The following is a 12,074-nucleotide window of genomic DNA, read 5'->3' as shown; positions in this document are numbered from 1 at the left end:
GCAATGGTTGCATTTAGCCTTTCCTCATGTTGCATATTAAACATTTGTTTAATGCCTTTGAAGCAATTGTCGGTTTGCTATGTTTTGGTGGGAAAGGCCCAAGAAATGTAAGAGAAGTTGTGGGGGGGAAAAATCAGTGTTCTAGATTGACATAATGCTATGCATAAAGATAGGTGAATCTGAACGGGTTTGGATGAGACAGCTTAAGAATAAAATAAACTTTTAAAAAGCTGAATGAAGTTTATTTCATTTCCTAATTTTAATTTTTTTCACAGCCACTCTTGTCATGATACTCCTGGTTAGGATCACTCTAGTAGAACATGTAGTACACTGCTCCTGAGTCCTCTACAACAGGCACTACTCTCAGGGGATCCCCACCTTTCTAGCCCTATGTAACTATTGAAAAAATATTTTCAAAAATTAAATCGGTTTGAAAAACCCCACCACAAATAGGAAATAAATGTCCCACCTGCTAATACAATCACTCACAGCATGGACTTGCAGGCAATACCTTTGTGGCCCTTGCACGGAAAGCTAGGATCACAGTAGTACCACCGTTATTGTTACTTAGACAATTTTATTTCATGGGCTCCGTGCTTACTCTTGGCTTTTACTTCTCTTCCCTTCTCTCCTGGTAGAAGCTGGAAGCATTTAATGGTACCATAGCTATAGATGCATGTTACAATCAGGAGGTTTTGCTCATCCAAAGGTTTTGGTGCCATTAGCTGAATTAGGAATCTTAACTTAGGTACTTGACATGTTCAGTTTATCCATACTAGCTCTCCCCAGAAGATTTAAAAAACCCTGGAGAATGGAATTCCAAACAACATAGTGTTAAGAGTGTACATCATCTATATACTGGCTGAGACTCTTTTTACTACTGTGCTGGAAAATTGTAATTGCTGAGATAGGTAACTGCTTACAATGGGAATATATAGCCAATGGGAAAAGTGAGAAGAAAGGATGGAGTGGTCTTAATTTTTAAAGATGACTAGAAATTTCTGTGCCTTAATTTTTAGATGCCCAAATTGAGACAATGTAAAGGGTCCTGATTTTTAGTGCTGTGCATCTTCCCTCTAAAACTTAGGTTTCTTTAAGGTATCACAGGTTGGGCACCCAAAAATCAGGACACTGAAAATCACTAGTTATTTTGGAAAATGTAGCGCACCATATATACCTCTCGAGGTCCCTTCCAATCCCTATATTTTTATGATTCCATACCCTTCTTATATTTAGTTCATCTTTACAAAGCATACTTTTTATATTATAACTAAACATTTTTAAAAAGTAAAAATGGAATTGACTCTAAGCAAGACAATGAAAACTTTTTATAAGGAGTGTTTCATAGAAGAAATTTTTTAGAAAATAAAATTAGAAGAACCCAACTGAAAGTCTTTTAGATGTATAAACAACAAAAAAGGCGTATACCTTACATTTACATGTACATCCTATAATGTATTTAGCTCTTTATGTGTATTTTTGTACTGAATTCATCAAAGAACGGTAAAGATATTATATTCAGCCTGCAAAACAAGTGTGTGGATCCAATTATTGTGAATAGAGATGTTCTGTGGTCTCTGAATTAGCATGATATTGTCAGCTGACAACAATTTTATTGTTAAATTGCAGTGTAGTAAAACAAATATCACACATTTTTAGCAGTAAATCATGTGTGGTACATCCTTATGAGTACTTTATTAGCATATGTGCTAAGGTGCTGTATTAAAATGTTTCAGAACCAATGGAATATTTGAAAATTCTCCTTGTTTGTAACATAATTTTAATTCAGAGCATGGGAGTGTTTCTCTTGGAGTGGGTGTAAAGTAGCCAAAGTCTAACCAATGAGGCAGTGTATTGGTGGGTTTTACAGTTCCCTAGATATTAAAACAGTCCAGCAACAATATCACACTGGCGCCTGTGATTGCTAAGACAATCCTATCATTTGAAACATGTACATGATTTGAATGTATATGTTCTAACTCTGGCTTTGTGAGTAACATAGTATTTTCAGTTTTATGGTGAGAAAAGCATTGTGTGTTACTGTGCTCTAGTCTTTTGTTTGGTTAACTGCACATATGAATTGCATTTAACCTACAAGAATTTTTGAGGCTGTTTGATTTGTAACCTGTAATTCAAATGCAGATATTTTAAGACACACATTAGAAGCTACCACACTTACTTGAATATGATAGTATTTATACACTTATAGAATAGGCTCTTCTTTTTTTCTTTTCTTTCGGAATTAAAACTAGCTGTGAATCAGGGCCAGTGGTCTAAAGGTCACCTTCTGTAGTGTAGCTATAAAAAGTTCTAATTTGTGTTGATATACACCAGTGATTATCAGAGTGTCAAAATTAGTTTAGTTTTTACCCATTGTAAATTGGTTCAACTTCATCATATGCCTCTTTACGGAGTGTTTTTTATTTTTCTGCTTTTGTACCCCTATTCATAGCAGTATCATTTGTTTGTTTTTCCATGATGCTGGTCAAGGTATTTACCCCGTCCCCAAGAAAACATCCTTGTATTACTATAGTGAGCAAATGAACAGATTTCTCTAAATCCAATGCTGCTTTGTTGATCGGTTAGGGCATGTTCTTGCAACCGCTTGCTAGTGAGCATAATGTTTACAACCTGGATGATATGATTTACTAAGGGCGGACAAATAGACTCATACACTGATATAGGTAATATGCATAAAGGCTCATCTTAATATTCTAGAGAGATTTGAATCAGAATAGTTTAGTTTATACAGTTTAAAATATTCTCTCTGGGATGACCTCTTTCCCAGGACGTCAGCCCATTACACCCCCTCCTATCTCTTAAGGGAGCTGCCAAGGAGGCCCATTGATCCCATTCCTCATCTATAGAAAGGGTCCAGGCTACATGCTCTATTTTTATTGAGGAAAAAGAAGCAAACATTAAGATTTAATAGTTGCACTTTCCGAGCAGTTTGCCACAATCCCCAGATGTGTTGAGGATTATCTAAACAATACATATACCCCATTTCCTTTGTGTCTCTACCAATCCCTGTGCCTGGAGGAAGTAAGTTGGGGCTTCAGTATACTTCCCCAAAGTACCCGGAACCCTAGTTGTATCAAGTTTCGTCTCTAAGAGCAGACCTCTGTCTGTCCTGATCCCCTAGAGTACATCTACTGCAAAACAAACAAACATGGCAGCACGTCTCCAAGCTCAGGACAGCTGACGGCTTGTGCTGCAGGGCTAAAAATAGTAGTGTAGACGTCCTGAGCCTGGGTGCTGAGGCCACCCCCCTTTGCTGGGCTTCAGAGGCTGGGCTCCAGCCCAAGCAGAAACGTCTACACTGCTATTTTTAGTCCAGTGGCATGAGCCCCACAAGCCTGAGTTGGTTGACCTGGGCTCTACTGCGGGGTATTATTTGCAGTGTAGACATACCCTTACGGTCGAATTCAAAGCCCATTAAAATCACGTAAGTGTCTTTCTAATAAGGCAACATCAGCTGTGCCTTAGCTTTGTGTCTTAGTACGTTTAAAAAATATTAGGATATCCCATTTATTATGCTAAATTTGACAGAAAGGCAGTTCCGCTTTTGAACTGTGAACAAATATGAGAAATTTCAGCCCAGAAGGCAATTTTCACCCCAGGAATATACAGCAGGCCTGAAAATAAGGTCTTACAAGGTTTGCTCCTTTTTTCATTCAGAGTGAGATGGAGCCCTTGGAATAAAATTGCCACCCCAGCCAAACCTGTCATAGCAATAACAACGATACTATAATCAAAATGTTGAAAATGAGAACTCATTCATTTGATTTTTATAAAAGGAACCTGAAGTTTCAGTTCAGTACAAATTGTTGTGGCTGCCTCTAGTTTGGATGGATTCTTAAGAGAAGTGAGCAACAATGACAAATATTTTCCCAGTAGAGTTTTGCCCGTTTTTATTTGGTGTAGTCTCATTTGAAATTGTCTTCCTTTACCAGGAATCTGATGCATTGCTGTGCACTACTGTAGCTGGCCCTTCTTCCCACACTTTTTGTTTATTCAGGTTTAATCAGTTTTAGTTTCTAATGTGGTAGAGCTATTTATTTCATTTGTATATATATTTATTTAACAATATTTTTAAAAGCTTTTTATTTTTCTTAACAAGGCAAAAAAGGAGCTCAACCCATTTTTCCCAAAAGGAGGGGTAACCATCTTCAAACAATTAGTGTAACATAAACATTACACTTAACTTTGGAAAAGAACCTGCTTTAGCCAGCTGATGAAGGGCTTTCTTCCCCCTGTGTCCGTGTGTGCATGTTTGCATTCTCATTAAGGATTCCCATGTGGAGTTGTTAATCTTTTAGAAGTCTAGTTTGGAGAAAAAGCTGCTTTAATTTTTTTCATTGAAAGTTATTGTGAAATTTGGTAGAGGTACATTCAAATGTAATCTTTAAAAAAAAAAAAAGTTTTCAGTTAAGTCAAAATCCAGAATTATCTATGTCTGACTGGAAGATGCCCTTTCTTAGTAATTTAGTTCCACAGTTCATTTGAGGTACATAGGCCTCTGGTCTTGCAAAGATTTATGAATGTACCTATCTTGAGACTACTCATGGGAATAAAATTACATACAAGCATGAGTTTTTGCAGGATCAAAGCCTTTTGTTTCCTCTCTTGTGTTGGGATCACAGATATTTTTTATGGTTTTTTTTTTTAAACTCTCTATCGTATTTTTTCAGTATATGAGAATTAAAATGAGATTTAGGCACAATAATTTGAAACATAAATGTGCTTAAATATTATGATTAGGTGACCCAGTCTGAATGAACTTGAATCAGGTTCAAAAAGTTGGATTGATATTCTTTTCATTTTCCCCACCGCCTCTGCACTTCCTGGTTTTGACCAGAACCAGCAGAGGCAATATCAAAATCCTGTATTATAAAAAAAAGACAACAACAGAAAAACCCAATCCCCCAACAAATAAAAATCAACAACAAACAACCCCAATGTCTGTTGCTGTGTTAATTGCAGAGATTAGCTTGACCAAAAAAAAAAGTATTCTTCCAAGGTCAGCCCACATAAGGTCCATCTACACGAGATGCGACTCACAGCAGATTGTGGGATATTCAAAATATAATCGTGTATGCTCTCTGAGCTCCTTGGGCTTAGCTACCCTTCAGTGCGGTCCAAATACACCAATGGGCTCTGTTAGCCTTACCGCGGGGAAGGCCAGGAGGAGAGACTATGTGCCCTGCTAGGATTTTTGAGCTTGGCTACGTCTTGCAGGGGGGGACTCAAATGTCCTGCTCGGCTCTGCTAGGCTTCTTGGGTTTGGCTCCTTCTTGATATGGAGGGGTGCAGGTGGAAAGTAGTGGTATTTCCCAAATTCACCCAGTCTTGTTGCCAAAATCAGCTGTCACAGTAAATTGTTCAGATCTTCATAATGTGATCCTCCCCCTCCTTTCTCACATGCTTTCAACAGTTAACATGATAACAATGTTGATATCTCAAGTATTATCATTGGCCATTCAAGTTACACCCAACAAGATTAATGGGGAATGTAGGAAGAAGGATGGTCTAGGAGAGGGCATTGGACTGGGGGATTTAAGAGACTTCAGTCCAGTTTCTGGCTTCCTGAGGCCTTGTCTGTACAAGGAGTTGGTGCACAGCAAGCCGGGGTATAAATCAGAAGTGCTGCACAGTGCTGCTCACTAAGGCCTGGTCTACACTGAGGGGGGGAATTGATCTCAGATATGCAACTTCAGCTACAAGAATAGCATAGTTGAAGTCGACATATCTTAGATTGACTTAGAATCACTTACTTCGCGTCCTCACAGCGCGGGATCGACGGCCACCGCTCCCCCATCAACTCCGCTTCCGCCTCTCGCCGTGTTGGAGTTCTGGTGTTGACGGCAGAGCGATCGGGGATCGATTTTATTGCGTCTACACTAGACGCGATAAATCGATCCCCGATAGATCGATCACTACCCGCCGATCTGGCGGGTAGTGTAGACGTACCCTAACTGTCTGTGTGGACCCTGCTGCTGAGCGCTCAACATCCCCGAGTATGTGTTGATCTACTGCTGTTCTGAGCACACTGTAGTGCTGTAAATTTCACCCCAGCTTGCTGTACACTAACTCCATCATATAGACATGCCGTTACTACTTCCTGTGCCTTAAATTCTCATCTGTACAATACTTCTGTACATCCCTGGGGAGTTGTGAAGATAGAATCCATTTAAGATTTGTGTGGTGCTCAGATACTGTGAAAACAACGAGGAGTTCTTGTGTCACCTTAGAGACTAACAAATTTATTTAGGTATAAGCTTTTGTGGGCTAGAACCCACTTCATCAGCCCACGAAAGCTTATGCCCAAATAAATTTGTTAGTCTCTAAAGTGCCACAAGGACTCCTCATTGTTTTTGCTGATACAGACTAACACTGCTACCACACTGAAATCAGATACTGTGGTGATCCAGCCTATATATGTACCTAGATAGCTTGGTCTCCCCATTCAGAACTATTGTTTCCGGTTCTGCAAACACAGATAGAAGTTACTGCATCAGTTACCCTCAGCTGAAATGTCTGAGGCTGTCTCAACAACTGTAAGAGTTAGAGACTTACTTAAAAAAAAAAAAATTAAATCTTAGATTCTGGAAAACAAGAAGGCAGCAGGAATGAGTGCCTGTATGCTGTGTCACTGCAGACCCTCTCAATGTGAACCCTTGTTGTTTATACCCTTGTAGGATATAGTCAGTATTGAAAGTCTCAGGAAATCTGTGCTCTCTGGAGTCCATTTGATTTCTGGATCAAAGAAGCTTGGATACATTTTGGTTAAAGATGTGAATTTTTAGATGCTAATTCTAGTCATACCTCGTTCTCTGTTCTCGTTTACCCAATATGAATCAGTATTTACATAATACAATAGAACTTTTTACCCACATGCATTTTGGATTGTAGGAAACCAAGATGCAGGATGTTCTAAGATGAGCAGTTTTATTTGCTTGCAGATGAAAGTTAGGTTGTCTACACTTTCTCTTTGATCTTAAAGCGTAAACAGAAAAAAGAGCCTGAAAACAGCGTTATCTCAGCCTAGAACAAATAAGTGTGGTGATAGCACTGGTGGGCTGGTGGCCAGGGTCCTGTGTAATCTTTCAGGCTGGCGGACTTTTGCTTGTTCTGACTCACAAACTGCTGTTATAACTGACCTCAGTCAGTGTAGGTAAATAGACAAAATGATAAAAATATACCACCTTGTGCTGCCAAGAGACATATTTGCCCTTTTACAGAGAATGCAAAAATGTCTTTCAAACATGATTTCAGAAAGTATGCTTAAGGTTAAGTCTCAGTGTATCCAGACAGCCAATCATTTAAATATTTTACAGGCAGCTACCCCACATTTAATATAAATCTCTTTTTTTTTTCTGATATAGTTACAGTAGTGTAGTCACAAATATTGAATCAGTCTGTTGAAGACAATATTTCTGGGAAATAATCTTGCCTGGGAACAGTCTTGAAATAGTAAAAAATGATTTAAAGTCGTTAATCATTCACTGATGAAACTTGCCAGTAGATAAAAATGTTGCCAGTTGAATGGAAGGATCTGTGCTCCACTTCTTAACTAGACTGTGAAGACAGAGCTCTAAACAGTGACCTTTGTGAATGTAGTTATATTTTGTTATTACTGCACTAACTACTCAGTCTGAAGAGACATATCGGGTAGTTCGCCGTGGGCTTGAATTTGCCATCTTAACTCACAGAGTTGAAATCAATGGCATTCCTTGCAGAGTAAGGTACCATTCAGGGTGCGGGTGGCAGAACAGGGCCCTGTGAATCTAATAAAAATATTTTTGTGGTGTCTATGGTTTTATTTTTCTTTCATCTTCACCTGTTACTGTACAAAGTCTTCCTTTAACTTTCTGGGAAAAAATACAGACCAGCATTTGCTAATTTTATATTGGCCCTTACTTCATCATTGCTGTGTCAATGCCTTTTTCCCGGATAAAACAATAAAACCCTTTGGTCATGTAATTCAAATAATGATGAACATTACTGTCTGACATTACGTATAGCATTTACCCCAGTGTCTCTGAAACTAAGAACATCTGGGGAAGCCAGTCGCTGAGGGAGTGAGTTGCAGACATGACAGGTTAAATTCCTAATGAGATAGTGCTGATCATGCTTTTCTGTTGTTTCACTTCACTATTCAGGTTGGAGACAATTCAATAAAGCTTGGAGAACTTTTTTTACCATTGCCAGCATTAGTACAAGTAAAAGGCCCGAGACAGCACCAAAAAGATCCGAAGGTGTTCTGATAGCTTGTTTCTTGTAATTGGCATGAAAATATAATGTATGCAGTGTTATTGTAGTTGTGTTGGTCCCAGATGTTAGAGAGACAAGGTGGGTGAGATAATATCTTTTATTGGACCAACTTCTGTTGGTGAGAGAGAGAAGCGTTCGTGCTTACACAGAGCTCTTCTTCAGGATAAAAGATACTACCTCACCCACCTTGTCCACCCCTTTGAAAATACAATATCAAACTGTGGACTGTAAGGTTAGTGTACTGAGTGTTGTGTTACACTGAATATAGGTGCTACTGATTTTTTAAATACAAAAGTTGATTTTAATATAGCTGTAAGTACTGTACGCACAGTTAGTACAGTATTAACTTTTAAAAGCCCTGGAGTATCTAGCCTGGATGTGAGCTGTCAGTAATTTCCAAGAGTAGTGGTAAACAAGGTCAGCATCTGCCCATGTGATCATTTGTGTAATCAGCCTTACCTCCTAACTGTCCTTTTTTTATCAACTGTTTTGAAAATAATCAGTTTTCCAGGTGCTTCAGTAGACTTCCTTTTGTTTTGTTTCACGTTAGGCTTGTGACATTTTATATATTTAGTCTAATTAAGATTGGATTTAAATTTCAGAGGAACAATGGTAAGGGGAAACCAGGAATGGTGGCAAGAAAGTTACCCTAGTTCCTCGTTGCTGGACAGAAAGGAAAACCAAGCGTTATGTTTGTGTATGCCGGTTATGATGCCCCAGAATCAAATAATTCTTTCTGGATTTTCATGTAACATTACCCTCTGATCACTGCATTCTTGGAGGATTAGCTCTATAGGGCCACTGGCAAATCATATAATGTGATCAAATTCCAGATACTACAATATTCATACTGCCCCATAGTGTTTCTGAACCCGAAAGCAAGGTTTCTGCTTCAGATTTCAGGAGATTATGCAGTCACAGTACACAAAACAGACAAATAGATGGGGGGGGGGGAGGAGGGAGTAAAAAAGTGGTGTACAAGGGAGGGAATTGAAGAAAGACAGGAGAAGGGAATAAGAATGGAGAGAAATGAAGGAAGGCGAGACAAAAATAGTTGGAAAGATGAAAAATGTTACAAGAAGAAGAAATCGCAAGGACAGGGGAAATAGTGTAACCAGAAAGGATGAGTGAAGCTAGAAAGGAGAGGATTCACTGTGTAATACATGGTCATTCAAAGCTTTCTTTCATTATGTATCAGTTTAGAAACCACTTCACAGACTGTTGTATGCCCTTTCCTTTGCAAACACTGGATTATTTCCTCCCAGGAGCTGTTACAATTTACCAGCATATTTGAAAGCATTGTTTAATTGACTCAGTTGGGAAAATAGTCTGCAGACACTTGAGTATAAACCAAGAGGAGATCTAGCCGTTCCATAAAATGACTGATTGCTAAATGAATAGATGCTACTACAAATATTTAACTAGAGCAGAAATAATTATGTCAGAGCCAACTTCAGAACCTCAAGGTTTGATTTAGAATTACTTGGACCAAGAAATGGGAAGGATTCCATGGTCATAAAGTCTATTCTGTATTCTTCATAAACTTAGACCGAGGAGTGTGAGCAGTAGTAGTTGGATAGTGTACTTCATCATTACATCAGTTCTGTTGTACTAGTAAGAAGAGGCAATGGCAGGTAAGCCAGACAGTAATGTCATCCTTCCAAGAGGTTACAGCCGGCAGTAGCACCTGCATGACACTTTACAGCACCTTTTGGTTTGAGAAAATAATGGTTTGGCTCTGAGAATGTTCTGATGCTTCAACTGCTACCAGATGTGGGACAGTGGCTGGGCCTCAAATAAGTATTCCAAGAGAAATACTGAAACATTCTGACCAGGGAATTCTGTTTTTGAATCAGCAGCGTTCCAAAGGATGCGTGCAAGCTAGATATTCCATAAAACAAGTGCAAGGGTTCCAGGGAACATGCCCTGCATCAAGAATCAAAGAGAACAGGGGAGTACTTTATTGAGACTGGAGAACTGGATACCCGTATTTCATCAAGTGTTCTGCAGCTAATTCTGTGTTTAAACAGGAGATCAAATGAGCATTTATCCATCTAGCTATATATATGCAGTCACCCTTTCAGCCATGACTTGCCCATTTTTGTAAAAGGACTGCTCTGTGCACAAGAAACTCACTCCTCAGTACTGCAGGCAGGGAACATGCTTTGTTCAGACACATAACAGAGTGTGGGGGAACACCCACAAACTAAACAAGTACTAAGGGAGGGGTGGAGCATGGTGCCAACCCATAATAATCTGAGAAACCCTGTTTAACCCCTTGATGATCACTTCACTACACCCATAGTGGCTACATTCCTTTGCCTTAAATAATAGGCTTATATGTTATTGACCAGGGAGAAGGGGTCTTGTGCCCCCCACCCACATCCAGTGATTTCTGTGGAAGTCGGGGATGTGTTAGGCATGCTACTGAGTCCAAAGTGATTGAGAGACCTAAGCCAACTAGACTGGGAAGAAATGGCATTAGAACCAGAGGAAAGCCCTGGCATCCCCGCAAAGAGCATTTAATATTGTAGCTTATACGCTTTTAAAAAATCTTGGCTTTAAAGCTACCTGAACTAGCCCAAAACCAAGGCATATACATTTTGTGTGTGTGCGTGCGTGCGTGTGTGTGTGTGTGAAAGAAATACATAGAATTTAAAAATATAGGTGTGAATGTTGAATCTGATGCTGCCCTTGAGTTACGGAGTAAACCCCGTGAGAGGTCTGCTGTACTTTTTACTTTATTAACCTAAAGCTGTAAACATTATAGAGAATGGTTGATCTTCAGTATCCAAACATTACATCATAATTAACAGAAAATGTAGAAATGTATTATAAATACATGGAATAATAGTACATTAACCTAAAGAACAGCAATAAATTGCAACGCATAGCATAAACTCCCAAACCACTAATGGGGCACAGTGCAGTTTGTTTATTCTATGAGCAGTCAAGAACTCTGTGTAATATACAGTAACAGTACAGTGGATAACAGCAGGCTCGACATGATAATTTAAACTTCTTTCACAGATACACACAACTGATTTTGGAAGCAATTGGGAATGGGATTACACTTGGTCCTAACAGCATCCTGACGTTACCCTGCTCCTTTCCTTTCGTTCATTGCTTATTGAAAAGAAGCTAAGGGTTCATTTAAATTGCGCACAAAGATTTGTGATCTTGCTATATGAAAATAAGATATTTAATTAATGCCCACAAATGAAACTGCAAACGTACCATGATTTAAACTCTTCCAATCTGCTGCTGCTTGCCTTATATAAGGGAAAGACACACAATGCAGCTCTTGAAGTTGTAGGAGATGTGTCATATGCAGAAAACACCAATCTGGTATTCAAAATATTTGCTTTTGTCCCTGGAGAGTAGGCTCTCTGCATACATTTTCTTTGACTCTTTGATAATTAATTTCTATCTCATTTGTGAGTAGCACTTCTTTGTTTATGGGTCTCCTTCATAGTAAAGCAACTGCAGCTCTTTGCTACCTGGTTTCTAAGTTTCCATCCTTTTCCACCATCACTCATCCCAGCTGGTCATCGCTGTGTCATTGTTTGGGATGGAAGGTAGAGGTCATTTGCATTTTATTTTAAATGGAGCATTTAGCCTGGTGCCACTGCAACCTCTTTTTCTCGAGAGCAGGCACATTTACATGAGACTTTATAATTACTTCCTAATTTGTTTCCTGCATGATGTCATGAGCTAGGATTTTGGCATTATTTGGATTGTTTTTTCCCCAGAATATAAAATGAGGAATGCATGCGGAAAGCTAATTTAGTATGAAATTG

At 39.0% G+C, this 12,074-nt stretch overlaps 1 protein-coding gene across 8 annotated transcripts in view; it reads left to right on the top strand.

Moving 5' to 3' along the window:
* Positions 1–12,074, top strand: part of BCAS3 (BCAS3 microtubule associated cell migration factor) — a 488,663-nt gene that overhangs the window by 151,578 nt on the left and 325,011 nt on the right. The gene's annotated exons all lie outside the window — the stretch shown is intronic.

This window comes from Trachemys scripta, chromosome 18, assembly GCF_013100865.1.
Source record: "Trachemys scripta elegans isolate TJP31775 chromosome 18, CAS_Tse_1.0, whole genome shotgun sequence".
In the NCBI taxonomy this organism is placed as follows: domain Eukaryota; kingdom Metazoa; phylum Chordata; order Testudines; family Emydidae; genus Trachemys; species Trachemys scripta.
This window is presented reverse-complemented; position numbering and strand designations above follow the sequence as displayed.